The sequence below is a fragment of the Sturnira hondurensis genome, unplaced genomic scaffold (genome assembly GCF_014824575.4).
Source record: "Sturnira hondurensis isolate 20B ecotype Veracruz unplaced genomic scaffold, ASM1482457v3 Scaffold0006413, whole genome shotgun sequence".
NCBI classification, from domain to species: domain Eukaryota; kingdom Metazoa; phylum Chordata; class Mammalia; order Chiroptera; family Phyllostomidae; genus Sturnira; species Sturnira hondurensis.
In genome coordinates this window covers 8040370-8058466 of record NW_028079044.1, presented here as the reverse complement: position 1 = coordinate 8058466, position 18097 = coordinate 8040370, and the positions used below count along the sequence as shown (strand labels likewise).

Here is an 18097-nt window from a genome sequence, read left to right as displayed (position 1 = left end):
ACGGCTGTTAATTTGGAATTGTAGTCAGCTCTCGAGGTATCAGAGTAAGGAAGGTGTGTGCAGAAGGAAGAGAGCACAGAAGAGTGCAAATCACGTGTAAGACGAAATGCCAGATGGAAGGGATCAGTACAGCACGGTGGGTAGAAACACCCAGTTACTCTTGCGTTCAAATCCCTACTCTATACTTACTAGCTACGTGACCCTCAGAGAGACCTCAAAAGCCGTACATGATATGGTCCCTGGCTATAACTTTATGTCCTGCCTTAGTTTCTTGTGTTTACTTCATTTTAACTAGGGAGACCTCCTTGCTCATCTGTGATCAGGACCAGTGGGCTCCGAGTCAGGACCTTTGTACATGCTGCCTTTGCCTGGAGAGCTCTTCCTCCAGAAAACTGCTTCCAACAGTACTCTCTCCTTTGAAATTTTCCTCAAATATCACCTCTTAAGAGAAACCTTCCTGGCTATGCTAGGAGGAATGATGATGATAGAAACTCAATTATCTATATTCTTACCCTGATCCATGTTTCTCTATAGTGACTTCTAAGATACTATATATGTGCTCCTGTTTGGTTATCTTTTGTCTACTCACACTAGTAGTAAACTCTTTGATATACACTTCCCTTCCCTTCCCTTCCCTTCCCTTCCCTTCCCTTCCCTTCCCTTCCCTTCCCTTCCCTTCCCTTCCCTTCCCTTCCCTTCCCTTCTTTCTTTCTTTTTTTCTTTTCTTCCTCCCTCCCTCCCTCTCTCTTTCTTTCTCTCACATCACTTGATCTCAAAAGGTTCCTGGCACGTAGTAACAGCTCAGTATTCATTCGTTGACTAGTGCATGCTGATAGCAGTGGAAGAACCAGTAACAGATATCATTACCGACTGCACCTCTGGGGAGAAAGAGAGCTAATGAGTGGGGAGGACAGGACCCTCACATCCCATTATATACCAATCATTGTTTTTACTCTGTGTGTATTATATTTGCTATAAATTATTTCAAAAAGGTTGAGGATGGATCCTGGTCTAAAATATACCCCCGTCCTATGCACATTTAATCTATATTTAACTTTATTTCTTCCACTTCAATCTACTTTGCTTCTGATCATAAGTGGAAATGAACCAGCAGAAGGGAGATGTCATCTATCCACTCTGCATCCACGCAAGAGTTCACTGTTCTGGAACCTGAACACCATGAACTCCCACTAATGACCGTAGATATGAACCCGGAAAAATACTTTTATCTGAACTAATTGAAATGATAAAAATTAAAAATGTGGCTAATGTCAATGTGAATGCAAATGCAAGTAGATACAATCCATTTAAGTGAATGCACCAGACCATTTATGTGGCCACAATTCCTCAAGCCCCACTAACTTCAAATATGTTCTGTATCTGGCTCGCTCCATTTACGTCTCTTCAGCAGCTTGCCCTAGTGTGGCAGAGCTGCAGGGGGAGAAATGGCCCACGGCATGGTGGGCAGCCCTGGAGATGAGGGTTTGAGTGTAACACATGACAGATTATCTTCTTCCCGATTTTCACCCCAAGCAGATATTTTGTCTTTCCAAATGCAGTATTTGGGGCATGTTAAAAATGTTTGAGATATGCATTTTTCTTGGATGTGTGATATTATAGACACAAAAATTAGACAACTATCAGACAATATGTTTAAATGAGGGTACAGAAACATTTTCCTGGGTGAAAAAGTAAAAAAAGCCTTTGCTTTACTCTCCCCTCAGCCACACACACTCCTAACTCACACATACATCTAATTCACACACACACACACACACACACACAGCCCCAGTTCTTCACCCCAGGATTCCGATGATCAATGCCCTGGCTTGGCCTTGCTCCTGCTGAAGTCACACACGAGTTCTAACAAACCCCCTCTCAAGCTGCCTCCTATCACATGCTCTTCAGGACAGGATGCACACGTCCACCGAAAGTCATGTTTTCTTTGCATCCTAACTGAAGCAGCATTAAAGGGGGAAATGGGAATTCAGTGCTGCCAGCCCCAGTATCTCTCCTATCAGTTCACCAATAAGGCCTGGTAGGGACCTGCCGAGCCTCTGGATAAATTGTATTTTCCAAGGGTTAATTAAGCTGTCTTGAGCTTCTGCATGAAGAGGAACAAACTGGCACTTGCAGCGCTTTCTGAAACCTGCTGTCGACATTACAGTCCCTGCTGCTTTTAGCTGTATCGATCCGATGCCTGACCTGTGAAATCCTTGATGGCTGCTAACACTGGAAGCTTACTGGAGCTTTCCAAGGGAGCTTCGGGACAGCGTGTGTAGTCAGGTACAATTACCTATCCCTCCAGGAGAGCCAATTAGTTCACAAAGAGCTGGAGCAGAACAAATGTTTTGTATGTGATTTAGAATCCTAAAAAAGAAGGGAGAAGAAAGAAAAAAAAAAGGCTTTGTTCTGTCTGATTCTTTTGTTCCTAATTTTATGATTATTGTTCCATTCACAGTGGTCCTCGCATTTTCTCACGATTTCTGAAAAATTTATAAGGAAATGATAAATCGGATTTACAGCTTCGTCTCTTTAAACTATGAAAATTGCCCTGTGCCATTTAAGATCCAATTTCTGGACTAATTGTATGAATTTAAAGATAGGAATATAAAGTTTGTTCTACTTTCTACATGTTGGAAACTTTTTCTCTAAATGATACAATACATTTTAATCATAATGAAATACTCCTTTAAAAAACAAGTGGGGGGATGGATGGCAACTACTTCTGAAACTTGACTTTACAGATAGAATCTAAGAATAAGAGATTCCTAGGTAGAAATATGCCATACCTATCCAAACATATATTAATGTAAGCATGTTTGATCATGAAACAACAACTAAACTTTATGGATCGTCAACAAAGAAGTGTGGTGTCCTTTGAATAAAAACGTGATGAAACTGGCCCATCATCTTCGCGTCCTGAGCTTAAGACTGCTTTCCCAGTAATAGGTGTTAGGGTTAGTGACATTTATACTCTCGTACTCATTTTCCTTCATGATAAGTAATACTCATTTATGAGCTAGCTGCTGGATGTGGTCTGCCCATTAAATACCTTTTTCTTTACTGTTGTTTCTAAATACTATCTTAATCATGCAAGGATGAATAATTAGCCTCCACAGAAGCACAGTGTCCAACAGAATTAACTGCAAATGGAATTTAATGCACTCTAGTACCAGATAAGCATCAAAATGAGGGGAAATGGAAATTAGTTATTCTTTTCAATGATGGAGACAACATTTAGAGATCCAGTTTCAAATCTTCTTTCAGTAAAATAAAATCATATACGGGTGGGCAAAAGTAAGGTTACAGTTGTGAGTATGTAAAATACCAAGTTTATTCTTGTTTTATTATTTATTAATTATACTATTTTTCTTTTTAAAAAGAGTTTATTTAGTTATCTTTAGAGGGGAAGGGAAGGCGAGAGGGAGAGAAATACCAATGTACGGTTGCCTTTCATGTGTCCCCTGCTGGGAACCGGCCTGCAACCCGGGCAGGTGCCCTGACTGGAAATCGAACCATGATCCTTTTGTTCACAGGCCCACACTCAACCCACTGAGCTACACCAGCCAGGGCTAATTATACTATTTTTTATATAAACAACTGTACACCTACTTTTGCCCGCCCCTGTGTCTATATAGGACTGTGTGGTAGCTGTGAAATAAACTGGACCAGAAGTTCAGTGTAAGAAGGACATCAGGTGCCCTGTTTAGAAGAATATAAAGGAAATGTGTGAATTCTGTGTCTGAGAAGTGGTAAAGTAAAACTGACAAAAAGATTTCCTCATTATTTAGAAGTAAGTAAGAGAAAGTAAAATCAGTTTCTAAACCTGAACTAAAACAGTAAAAACAAAATAAAAACATTAATCAGGTGGGTTTTACCTTAGTGGCTCTTAGTAAAAGAGAGCAAACTATAACCAGAGACACTGCAATTAAGAACAATCTGACAGTAACCAGAGGGGAGGTGGGAGGGGATAATACAGGGAAGGGTTTTCAGAAACTATTATGAAGGACACATGGACAAAACCAAGGGGGGGTGTTGAAGGAAGGGAGGGAGGAGGGTTAAGCTGGGGTTGAGGGGAAGTGGTGAGGAGTAAATGCAGACAACTGTAATCGAACAACAATAAAATAATTGAAAAAATAAAATAAAATTTAAAAATAAAAATAAGTAAATAGGCTGTTTTAGTAATTTGTAATAGTCATAATTGCACAGAGAGAACTAAGGGCTTATTATGACCTATGGTAGGTGGAACCACAAACCTGCTGATGTGGAAGAGGAGAGCAGGAGCTGGGTGTGTGTCAGGGCCTGTGTGCCTGAGAACTTCCTGGGTTCGAGCAGGCCTAGTGTCATTCCCCGAACACAGGCAATGCCAATGGAGGGGGATTCGGGTGGTCTCAGCTTCCTGTGTGAAGGCACAATTGCATGGAGTGGGAGATGAAAGACCTCATTCTTTTTGCTGGTCTGTTTGTGAAGTGCACTGCGAACTTGTCTTCTAGGTTAATGTTATGTGGAAAGGAGAAGATATCTGGCAAACTGGAAGGAGAGGAAGGTGGAGCACACTGAACTAGAGGGAGAGATGTCAGATGGCATTCTGCTGTCACATGATTTCCTCTCTCCCTTATTAATGACAAGTAGTGTTGAGGCCACTTCATTTGGGTGCTGGAGAGGAGTTGATACCATTTCCAGTTCTAGCAATTTTGACCGGGAAAATGACCCTGCCTGATTCAGGACTAAATTCACTGTTTTAATTGGTAAGAGGCAAGCAAACAGTCCATTCTATCAGTGGTGAATGTTTTAGTTTGAGTACTCACTTCAGCAGCACATATACTAAAATTGGAACAATACAGAGAAGATTAGTATGGCCCCTGTGCAAGGATGACACACAAATTCGTGGAGCATTCCACATTTTTAGAGAGAAAAAGGAGCTCCTACCCTCTGCACCAGGATGGATGGAACTGAAGAGCATTATGCTAAGTGAAATAAGCCAGACAGTGAGGGACAAATACCATATGATCTTACCTTTAACTGGAACATAATCAACAAAAGAAAAAAGCAAGAAAAATATAACCAGAGACACTGAAAGTAAGAACAATTTGAGAGTAACCAGAGGGGAGGTCAGAAAGGATAATGGGGGAAAGGGTTTTCAGGAACTACTATAAAGGACACATGGACAAAACCAAAAGGGAGGAGCCCTGGCTGGCATAGCTCAGTGGATTGAGCGCGGGCCTGCGAACCAGATGATCGCGGTTCGATTCCCAGTCAGGGCACATCCCTGGATTGCAGGCCAGTTCCCCGCAGGGGCCAGTTCCCAGCAGGGGATGCAGGAGAAGCAACCATACATTGATGTTTCTCTTCCTCTCTCCTTCCCTTCCCCTCTAAAGATAAATAAATAAAATATTAAAAAAAAAACAAAAGGGAGGATAGAAACAAGGGAGGGAGGGGGATTTGGCTGTGGTTGGGGATGGGAGCAGTATGGGGGAAATGCAGACAACTAACTGTAATTGAACAATAATAAAAAAATAAATTAAAATAAAAAAATTTAGTTTGAGAATAAATGTTGTGAAAATGAGATCAAAACCATGAGTTCAATTGCTCTAGAGTCCTCCATTTTGTTGCATGGTCACCGATGATGATCTTGACCTATCCAGGCGATTCACACTTGTCACAAGTCGTGCTCTGAGAATGCACTGGGCAGGTCATGTACATGCTTCCCTTTCACTGGAAAAGAGATCTAAAGTTGGTGTTACTAGTGTAATCCTGGAATACATTGATTATGTGTTTATTAATGTGTGGTTCCTCCACATTACTGCAAAATATATCTTTGAAAAAAAGAAAAGGAATTTTTAAAGAACCAGAGAAACTTCCAAAGACAATTTTTCTTTGCAACCATTCTCTGAAAGAGATAGTAAGAGTTTAGTAAATTCTTTCTCGAGGCATAGGTAGGACTTATGAATAGACTATGACTTGAGGTTTACTTCAGTTATAAGGGGCTATCGTCAAAAGCTCACCTGAAACCTACAGATACTAATTAAAGATCACCAATAGGCCCGACAGCTTTCTTATCCTCTTCTCACCTCCTTCTATTAAAAGTCTTCTGTTAAGAGGAAGAGTAACTTCCTAAGTATTCAACTTGAAAGCTTTCACTCTAACAGAATCAAGTACATGATGATCTGCTTTTTTTGAAAGGGGCCTTAGAGCTACATGCTGAAGATACAAAGTACAAACAAGATTGCAAAGGACATTTGAATGTTTGAAATATCAGTGTTCACAACAGATAACGCTATAGCAAAGATTTTGAAACTGTGCTTTTATGAAGGAGTAGCAAGTTGGTGAAACCTAGAGAATCAATTTCTGAAAGCACTGTTTCTAAAGCATCAAGAATAGTCTTCTCTTTGGAAAATTGTGGCTGAAATCCATGAAGTACCTGCTTTTAACTCCAGCTACAACAGAGAGTTGCATTTTTACCCTCTGAGATGTGCCTGTGAGTGAGTCTTCCTATGAAAAGCCTCAACAAAGAGAAAGAATGGAATTCCCAAACTTGGTAGATGTGGGTGTTCAAATGAGAAAGTGAATGAAGTGTCGATCTCAAACCTAGAAAAGGAAAAAGGAATTAAAGAGTCAGAAAGAAGAGTGGTTAGTTATTCAAGTCTAAATGTTTACTGCTTCACGGTCCATTAGGGCATCCTGGAACGAGGCTTACTGCAAAATAAATGCGTACTATTCTTAACAAAGAATGCCATTAATGCTGCCAGATGCTCATTTCTTTTAAAAATCTATTGTTATATGTTGAATAATATGTTTATTATTGTTAACAGTGAAAGCACGATACTCTTAGTCTTAAATTTATTTCTTCATAATCCAAATTCATATCTCTAGAAAAATTCTCCTTATATATAACCTTTATTTATAACATGTAGTAAAAGCATCCCAAAGGTAAGAAATTTATCAAAAGGATATCTGTTTTTGTATCCAAATGACATTTTTACTTTTTGCCTTCTAAATATTCCTATGTGTCTTTAATTGTTTCATTAAAAATAAAAGGCCAAAATCATGCTTGATCTATAGAAGCTAATAAAAACCATAGCATTCTCAGGATGGCTCAATGGCTCTCTATCCATCAATTATTTTATACAAGTCCACTGTTTATTAGGCACCATGCAAGACACTGGGTTGATAATGTTGAACAAAAGAGACATATTCCTTATCTGCCAAAGGTCACAGGCTAATAGGAGAGATTATTACATTCAGATTTTAATGAGTGCTTAGCAATGAAAAAGTACACAAATGTATCAGAGCATATAATGGAGGACTAGATTGAGAATATCGAGGAAGAACTTTCTAAGGAAGCGGTATTTCAGCTATGTCTAGAAGACAAGCTTCCAGGTATATATAACATTATGTGGGAAGGAGATAATATCTGGTAAACCAGAAGGAGCCCATAAGGTTGAACTCACTGAACTAGAGGGATAGAGGTTAGAGGTGAGGCCAGGGCAGCAGGCAGAATGTAGACCGTGAAGACCATGGGTGGCCTTCCATGTGCTGGTCCTGTCCCAGGAGTAGCAAGCCATTGCAAAGTTATAAATAGGCATGACCTGAAGAAATTAGACTTCTCAAGATATCACTGTCAGCAGTGGAGAATGAACAGGAATAAAGTATGAGTCAGACCAGTGAACTGCTTACAAGGTTGCCCTCCTCTCCCACATTCTCTGTACTAACTGTAAATGCATGGCTGTTATTGCCTGGAGATGAACACGTCTATCCAGATATCCAGAACTGCCAGGTATCAAACTGGTCCCCTTTAGGCTCAGTCTAGACCTTGAACTTTTTTTCATGCATGGGGTTGAAAATTATATTGATTTATTTACCAAGTCAATTTTCGATAAAAAGATGAGCTAAGACTTTCTCTTGCTATGTTAGACAATGTGGCCCCATGGACCTGGTATCCACATGGCAATACTCCCTCTGTGGTGGCAGCCAGCTGGCCCTGAGAAGTGGCTGCCCTGCTCTAAGAGGAGGCACCGCACTGCAGTTTCTGAGTCCTTCCGCTCTGTTGTCTTACAGCCGACCCACATCACTCACCTGTCTAGTCCTGTAGGCATTTATATTTTTGGCCTTGTCAGTTCATTTTCACATAGCCTGAGTGGTGAACTTAGGTTTTAAAATAAAAGTTATAATTTAGAAAATAATGCAATAGTAATAATTATCTGGAATTCTGTGTTTTCTGAATATAATAAGGTAATATACTAGTAAGATAATGAAAATGTATCTATGTATAAAATCTAATGGACTTGTTAATTGGTTCCCCCCAATAAGAGTAATACATTAATAATTTTTTAAAAAACCTATACTGACTAAGCTAGAGTTGTCCCCAAATAATAAAGTAAAAAAAGAATACAATGAGAATATGCAAATATATGGAGCTGGCGTGTCAATCTTTTTGATTGACAGAACTGAAGTTAAGACACAGCATGTCATAAAAGTATATTGCTACCTTTAATACTCTTCCTAGCTTCCATTTCTTTGGGTATGGAAAGTTATAGAAATTTCTTCAATATTGTATCTTTTCCTCCTTTTTATTATTTTGCCCTTCCTAAAGTGAAACTGTTGATGCCTATGCATTTTCCTGCATATTAATATATTACACACATCCAGTCAGATGCACACACATCAAGCATGGAATTACGTCACCTAATCCCTTCCAGTTATCACCCTCTGTGTGTCCTTGTGCTGTTGTGTACCTTTGGTGTGATTTTAGTTTTGTAAGATTTTACTTGTTTTGTCTCCTATGTTTTGATTATTTACTGTATGGTGTATTAAAAATGATAACTTTTATAGAGTTGTGGTGCACTTTTACTTCTTATCAATGTGCATCATCTTTATTTCCTTTAGTTTTTCTCTGTCATGCATTCAGATTTGTCTGATGTCAAATATTACCACACCTGCTGTTTTCCATTCTCTTCCTCCCCTTCCTTTTGCTTCTTTCTTTCCTCTTCTCTCTATTTTAGCATACTTCTGTTATTTTTCTCATCACCTTATTCAACTTTTGGTGTCATTTTACCTTGACCTCTCATGAAAAATTGTCCACTCACTTTGTCCCTGGCCAGTGGGGCTCAGCTGGTTGGAGCATTGTCCTATAAACTGAAGGGTCACTGGTGTGGTTCCTGGTGAGGGCAAATGCCTAGACTGGGGGTTCTGTCCCCAGCTGGGGTGCATGAGGCAACCAACTGATGTTTCTCTCTTATACTGATGTTCCCCCCTCTCTCTTCCACATCTTTCTAAAATCAATAAGCAGTTCTGGGGTGAGAATTTTTTTAAAAAAGAAATTTTCACTAACTTTATTTTGTTTTTTTCTTCAGGGCATATCTGTCACTCACATTACAATGATCATTCGTATGTTTGGCGTTATTTCTGACAACAAACCATGAATTTTCTTTACTGTTAACTTCTCTTTTTATTTCCAGATTTTTACTAGAGTAATGACTTTTTTCATTCATGTGTTTCTTACAGAGTTTTGTTGGTTCTCCCTTTAACTTCTAGTCTACTACTGTGGTAGACGTCAGTACTAATCACTGATGTTCCCTTCCCATAAAGAGGAAGGATTCCACTTCCTGTTTTTTCGAAAATAAGCATGAGTGTGTGACCTGTGTGCTACAGCATCCGGGAGCCAGCACATGATGTCCCATTCTCTCTCTCTCTTTTCCCCACTCTGCATTTGCAGAGCAAGCCTCGACATCTCATCCTGAGATGGTGGCTTCCCGGATGTTGCAGCCTTCGTCCACCTGGGTTCCTGAGCGGCTGTTAGGCTTAAGCCACTGAACTTTGAGCTCCTGTATTGCCACAAGCCTCTCTCAGCTGCTACAGTGATTGCAGTCAAAAATTTTAACCAACATATAAACTTCCTTTTTCAATGAAGTTTCAGAAAATGGTCAGCTTTAACAAAGCTTTTCCTTTTAGCCAGGTGAGACTTTTACTGTAGTTTAATGTTTTTCTCCATCATCAAAACTTTTGTTGAAATCATATTGGACTTTCTTCCACTAGCTTTTCTTCTTGATGGTATGCCTCATGGTTCTATGGATCTTTGTCTAACAAACTATATTAATTACCATATTATCAATAGCCAGGTTAGTAAGAGTTTCATAATGTCTTTGTTCGTCACCAGGTTTCATATCTTAGATTTCTATTTTCTAAAATTTAATTTTAATTTAGCTGAAAGACATTCTTGAGAATTGCAGAGGGTACATAGGTAGTAAGATATGTGAGGCTTATTATTCCTTAAAATGTGTTCTTTGCCCTTGTATTTGAATGGTAGGTGAGATTTTTTATGGTAATTTTTTTAAATATAGAGATTTGATCTTTTAAAGTTTTTATTATGCATTCTATTACAGTTGTCCCAATTTTTATTCCCTCTTGCCCCCCTCTACCCAGCCCACCCCTATAGCCCACACTCAATCCCCTCTCCATTGTCCATGTCCATTGAACATGCATGTGTCATTCATACATGTTCTCTGACTAGTCCTTTCCCCTTCCTTCCACCAGTCTCTCACTTCCTCCTCCCCTCCTATAGCTATCAGGCTGTTCCATGTGTCCATGTCTCTGGTTCATTTTTTCCCATTAGTTTATTTTGTTCATTAGATTCCAGTTGTATAAATGAGATTTGAGTTAGACAATTTCACTTCAGGGTTTTGGGTAGTGCTACATGTAACTGAGAATGCACATGAAAGTCTGTATTTTTATTCTTTGCAGGTAACCTCTCTTTTATTCTACTTAAATTTGCAGTATTTTTAACTATTGGTGTTGATAGATTTTTTAATGGGTTCATCTTAATTCTTCTATAACATTCAATAGGCTCTTTTCTAACTGGCAAACTGTCATTTTTTAAGTTTAGGAAAACTTGTTTTTATTATTTCCTTGACTATTTCTGTACTTTTTTATGTATCTGCTTCTAAAAAATGATTTTTGTAAGTACCTTTCTCTCATAAGTTTATTTTGTCCTTGTTGCCTTATATTTGGGGAATATCTAGGTTGCTATTCCACATTTCTGTTTTTCTTGAGCATATATAGTAAAACATTCAGCTCCTCATTGTTTTTGGTTTTGATTTTGTTTTTTTTATAGATTATGATAATTTCTAATGTCCAAATTCTGATTGCTTCTTACTCATAGTAACCTTTTTTAAATAGAGGAGATACTCTTTTATGGTTTAGAGTCAGGCTCAGTATCTCCAGTTCCTCTGCACTGTGGGCGTTTGCTGTCAATTAGATTCCATCTGCATTTTATCTTCCAGACATTCATCAGACTTGAGGACAGCATTTTTTGTATCAGATTTTCAGGTATGATAACTGATTCTTTCTTATTTTCATATTTTTCTCTCATTTCAGTCAATCCTGAGAGTTGGTGGAGATGAATTCATGTGTTTGCAGGTATTCTGATCCAATCCAGAAACTTTACATTTGTAATATCTTTACAATCTAAAAATGTTTGGATATATAGGCCTCTTATACCTCATTATTATACATGGGTCAAAATTGTATTATGAGGTACTTAAAACTATAAGATGATTATGAAGTATAATCTTGTTAAAATAATATGAGGTGAAGATTTACTCTCTGCAGGGACAATGTTGAGGCAATGCTATTAACAAGTCACTCTTCATATCTCACTTTCTTTATCTATAAATGAGCATCACATTTAACCTATCCATGTCTCAGAAATAAGTGCAAAAATAAATAAATGACTATATGTGAAAGATGAACTATGGAAACTATGACAACTTGCTTAAGATGAAAGAAAGTATTGTTTAGTCTATAACTGCAATTCTAATTTACCTTTATAATGCAATAACAATCGGCATATTTCATGGGATAGATTTAAAACAATTTCCATTTTTGGATTGCTGGAACTATCCAGTTCATTCCCGGACTGATGACTCAAAAGTAAAATGTCCTATCAATAGAGTTCTTCCATAGATATGGGACAATGAAAAAAGAGGAGATGAATCCATCGTAAAGAAATGTTGTGACAAACTTTCAAAATGAGAAAAAGTTATTTACAACCAAGACAAAAGTAAGCAGCAGCAGGTTTAACGAATCATGTAAGAAGTAAACTCTCTTTTCTCCACTACAGGTAGGCCAAACCTGGTAATAGAGATGATGAAAGAGATATGTAGACTCGTAGTTTCTGGATCACCCTCTTCATACATTTATCTCCCTCCCTCCCCCATACTTTTTTTTTGTGCCTAAGGTTTCTAAACTCCGAGCTGCTTGGATATAATCAGCATGAAGCTTTATGATCACACATCACTCTGTCCTTGGGGAATGTAACAGATCACATCATCCAACTACATCTGATGAGAAGTTCAGAAAATAAAGCTTGTGAAGGTATCATTGCCTTCTAAGTTGAGGTCCACGCTGTCATGGAACAAACACAGACAAACCTACTCTAGACTTTTATGGGTTAGTGGAGGTGGCCCCAGTTCCCAGACAGAAGTTTTGGGTCTGGGTCTCAATTAACAATGCTCTTTCTGACAGTTATGTTATTTCTTTGATTTTCAATTTTCTGATCTGTAGAATGGTTAACACCTGCTTTCTCCTAAGGTTTTGTGGCATACAATTGAAGCCATATTCGTATATGAGAATCCACACACAAGTGTTATTTTAATGTTCCTTTATGTGAGTGTGTGTTCTGCCTCATAAAAAATGTTTCTTTCTGTTAAGGACATGTGTGTAAATGACATGTGCCTAGCACACTGTATGGTCCATGGTGTTTGTAAAATGTTTGTTAAATCTTTGTGAAATCTGAATGAAAAGACATGGTTTGGAAGAAGTAACAATAAAATGCATTTATCAAAATGTGAATTTCTTCTTTTATTGTTGCCATCTCCTCTTTTTCCTTCTCTCATCTCTACTGCCACTTCTGAAAATGTGGAAAACCCTCACTTGTATTGTGTCCTTTTCTTCCCTTCTGAAGGAGGAGCCAAAGCTGCTTCTTTCCCTTACTGGTGTCATCAATTTCTTTCTCCCTTTACATTTCTTGCTCTCCAGTGTTTTCAGCTCTAGTACAGCTTTTCTATTTCTGTGGGTAACTATTCATCACCATTTTCCAGGTATCATTTAATTCCCATTCCCTCCCTGAGAAAGCTTAATTTATTGATTGTGTTATTTAAAACAATTTTTTTTATTTCCTCTCCTCTAAACTTCTTAATGCTTTGCAATTCCCCTTCCATTATTACACTTGAGCACAACCGTCCTCACAAGGCCCACAGTGAATTCTTTCTGGGCGCACTCAGTCTTCCTTTCCACCTCACTTTCCTGGCTTTGCCCACTGCCTCTGACTTTATCAGTGTTCCTTTCTGCTTGTTACTCTTTTTTCCCTTACCTTTGATGATGTCATAATTTTTTGCTTCTCATACATTTCAAAATGAACATGTCTCTTGTTGAGGTTTTACCTACCCTCTTTTCCCAGTAGCAGTGATTCCTTCAGCCTCAATTGTGCTTTCTCCTATTTCTGTTAGACCCTCACCTCACCAAAAATAAACAACAAACAAACAAGCAAACAAACAAAAAACCTGATGTGGGCTTTGTTATTACAAGTACATAGATGATATCCAAATCTCCATTCTCTCTAAGAATGTTTCCTCTTCTGATCAACATGTCATTTCTTTAGAATACTCCTAGCATGTAAAACTTAATGAGTTAAGATAGTTTATTAACTGAAAAGGCACAATTACATCTTTCCCAAAGATGAGAAACAAGAAAAGCTTTGTTGCATTGATGCCATATTATTCCATACTGAATGTCCATGTTTGCAGAGCTGGGAACAAGTGAATGGTTTCATAGAGGTATGAGGAGGAGAGAAAAGGAGAATTCTTTTTTTTAGACATATTTTATTGATTATACCATTACAGTTGTTCTATTCCCCCCTTCATTCCCCTCCACCTTGCACACCTCCTTTCCCACCATCCCCCCTTTAGTTTATGACCACGTACTCAAGTTCTTTAGATTCTATATTTCCGCTACTATTCTTGCCCTCCCCCTATCTATTTTCTACCTACAGTCTATGCTACTTATTTTCTGTACCTTCTCCCCCCTTCTCCTCCCATCCCCTGTTGCTAACCCTCCATGTGATCTTCATTTCTATGGTTCCACGCCTGATCTAGCTGTCCTCTTGGTTTGCTTTTGTTTTAGGTGTGGTTGTTAATAACTGTGGGTTTGCTGTCCTTTCACTGTTCATATTTTTATCTTCTTTTTCTTAGATAAGTCCCTTTAACATTTCATATAATAAGGGCTTGGTGATGATGAACTCCTTGAATTTGATCTTATCTGAGAAGCACTTTATCTGTCCTTCCATTCTAAATGAAAGCTTTGTTGGATGATGTAGTAGTTCTTTGGATTTCATGACTTGGAATACTTCTTTCCAGCTCCTTCTTGCCTGTAAGGTCTCTTTTGAGAAATCCACTGACAGTCTGATGGGAACTCCTTTGTAGGTGACTGTCCCCTTATCTCTTGCTGCTTCTAGGATTCTCTCCTTCATTTTAATCTTGGGTAATGTAATTATTATGTGCCTTGGTGTGTTCCTTCTTGGATCCAACTTCTTTGGGACTCTCTGAGCTTTCTGGACTTCCTGGAAGTCTATTTCCTTTGCCAGACTGGGGAAGTTCTCCTTTATTGTTTGTTCAAATAAGTTTTCCACTGGTGGCTGTTTCTTTTCCCCTTCTGGTACCCCTATAACTCGGATGTTGGAACACTTAAAGATGTCCTGGAGGTTCCTAAGCCTCTCCTCATTTTTTTGAATTCTTGTTTCTTCATTCTTTTCTGATTGGATGTTTCATTCTTCCTTCTGGCCCACTCCATTGATCTGAGTCCCAGTTTCCTTTCCATCACTATTGGTTTCCTGTGCATTTCCCTTCATTTCAGTTAGTTTAGTCTTCATATGTTCCTCTAATTTGTGACTAAAATCCACCAGTTCTGTGAGCATCCTGATCACCAGTATTTTGAATTGTGCATCTGAGAGGCTCGCTATTTCTTTGTTGCTTAGAGTTATTGGCTCTGGGGCTTTGAGTTCTTCTTGAGCCATATTTTGGGCTGTCCGTGCCTGTTACATATGAGGAGCAGAGCCCTAGGTGTTCACCAGGGCGGGGCCACTCAGTCTCTGGGTTGTGAGGCTGTATGTGGGGGCAGGGTCAAAGGGGAGCAACGACAGTCCCTTCTGCTGCCTCTGGCCACTGCTGGGGCCTGCGTGGTCCTTACCACTGAGTGAGAATGTGCGACCGCGGTCAGTCTGCCACCCTGCACCCTCACTGGGTCTGCCCCATGCTACCCCGGCTGCCTGGGTGCCTGAAAAGAATTCTTAAGGTGCTGGCCTTTTTTTCCTTTCCCAGCATGTCCTTCAGCCCAGAAAAATGTATAATTCTATTTATGTGGAATTAAAAAACAGGTAAGACAAACTATGGTGATTGTAGCTAGAACAGTGAGAATACTGACTGGCGAAGGATATAGCCTTCTGAGGTTCTGGATACGTTCTGTACAGGCATAAAAAGTCATCAAGCCATATAGTAAAGATATATGTACTGTATGTAATACCTCCATTTTAAGATATAATAACTTTAAAAAGTTTTTTGAAGTTTCTGCACATAGTATATAATGATGTGGTTGGACAAATAAATATGACACCAGTTAATGAGGACAGAAGAAAAATGCTGATGGAAAGTACTATGTAGTGAAAAGATTTTTGCAGGACCACATCTTTACTTACACAATATTTTGCCACCAGAGATTTGACCGAGTACTAACAGAATTAAGTTAGGTGAACTCAGCTTGGTGAATTAAATAAGTTTGAAGATAGGACTTTGAATATAGGATAACTTTGTACAGTAAGTCCTCACTGAACATTGTGAATAAGTTCTTGGAAACTGTGACTTTCAGTGAAATGAGTAAAACAAAAGCAATTTACCATAGGCTAATTGAAATAAAAAAGAGTTAAATTCTTACAGCATATTTCTGGTCACAAAAACATCATCCAAGTTCTAAATAAAAACCCCGAAATGCTTCTAACATTAAACATTAGAATAAATGTGAGCTATACATACCTTGAAGAAAGATTAATAACAACAACTAAGATCATCATTTTCCGACCCATTTACTCCCGTTGAGGGTCAGAGGAGGCCGGAGCCCATCCCTGCAGTTCAAGGCACAAGGTGGGAGCCTTCCCTGGACAGGACGTCCTTCCACGGCAGGACTCTCACCCACACCCACTCAGACTGGGACCGCACAGACACAATTCAGTGGACACGCAGACCTTCAGGACGTGGGAGGAAACCAGAGGACCCAGAGGAAACCCACGCAGACAGGGGAGGACATGGAAAGTCTACACACACAGTGGTCTAGCTGAGAATGGATTTTTTTCTCATCAACATTACAATGAAACAGCATTGAACAAAACAACATTAGTTGAGGAACTGCTGTATAAATAATATTGTTTTAAATCTGTTTCTTGGAAAATAGTATTTCTAACTTTATTTGCATATGCCCTTGGAATTATGAGTTGGTGATGGGTCAGAATTTCTCTGGCAATATATCCTTTAGGAGAGAGTAATAAGACACTCATCAATTCTGATTTACTTATAGAACAAGAAAATATATCAAATGTGCAGAAACCTCTGAAGAGAAAGGGAAAGAAAAAGTACGGTGTACAAAAATGTCACAAAATGATGTAATTTGGGGCCCATGTTACTGGAATATTCTAACAGGACCTGTCCTGACTGCCAGACCCATGAAAACCTGTAATCGAGGTGGCTGGACTCTTAGAGGAGGCTCTGGGAAGAATCTGCTTTCAAGCTCATTTAGATTATTAGTGGGATTCACTTCTCTTTTTTGAACTTTATTTACTGTTGACACTATTACAGATGTCCCCCATCTCCCCCCATGCCCAGCCTTTGCTCACCTCCACCTAGTGCCTCCTCCCCCTTTCCCTCTGGCTATCACTATACTGTGTGTATGTGTGTGTACATATCCATGTGTGTGTGTGTGTGTGTGTGTGTGTGTGTGTGTGTATATATATATATATATATATATATATATATATATATATGTATATATAAAATGTTTGTTGGCTAATCTCTTCACCTTCTTTTATCCAATTCACTTCTTTTTACTTGTAGGACTGGGGTCCTCCTTTCTTTGCTGATTGTCAGTCAAGGGCTAGTCTTTGCTTCTACACAATATCTGCATTCATTCTCATGCTTTTCCAGGCTCCCCTGACCCCATTCCAGCAAATGTGGGTCAAATATTCCTCACTGTTGGAATCTGACTTCCTGTTCTGCTACATCTCACTTGCCTTTTTCTACTCTAGCTGATGAAACTTTGAGGAGCTTGACAAAAATTACTTTTTATGCTATTACAGTTGTCCCAATTTTTCTCACTTTTATCCCTCCATCCAGCCAGCCTCCCACTCCCATAGTCAATCCTCACACCATTGTTTGTGTTCATGGTTCATTCATATATGTTCTTTGACTAATCCCTTTGCTTTCTTTCAACCCACAAAATCCCTTCTTCTGTCCCAACAAAAACAGCTGTCAGTCTTACAGCTGTCAGTCTGTCCCATGTTTCTATGTCTCTGATTCTATTTAGCTCATCAGATTCTACTTATAAGTGAGATCATATAGTATTTTTCTTTCACTGACTGGCTTATTTCACTTAGCTTAATGCTCTCCAGTTCCATCTGTGCTGTTGCAAAGGATAGGAGCCCCTTCTTTCTTTCTGCTGCTTAGTATTCCATTGCATAAACATACCATAGTTTTTTGATCCATTCACTTACTGATGGGCACTTAGGTTGCTTCTAGCACTTGGCTATTATAAATTGTGCTGCTATGAACATTAGGATGCATAGGTTCTTATGGACTGGTGTTTCAGGGTTCTTAGAATGTAATCCCAGCAGTGGGATTGCCAGGCCAGAAGGCAGTTCCATTTTTAGTTTTTCTGAGGAAATTCCATACTGTTTTCCACACTGGCTGCACCAGTCTGTATTCCCTCCAACATTGCCCTGGGGTTCTTTTTTCTCTACATTTTGTCCAGTACTTGTTGTTTGTTGATTTGTTTGTGATAG

At 38.9% G+C, this 18097-nt stretch overlaps 1 non-coding gene across 1 annotated transcript; it reads left to right on the top strand.

The window, feature by feature from the left end:
* Positions 1 to 4803: 4803 nt before the first annotated feature.
* On the top strand, positions 4804 to 4910 carry LOC118988991 (U6 spliceosomal RNA). The gene has a single exon (XR_005066895.1). It is a non-coding gene; the product is annotated as a U6 spliceosomal RNA (small nuclear RNA).
* Positions 4911 to 18097: the final 13187 nt, after the last annotated feature.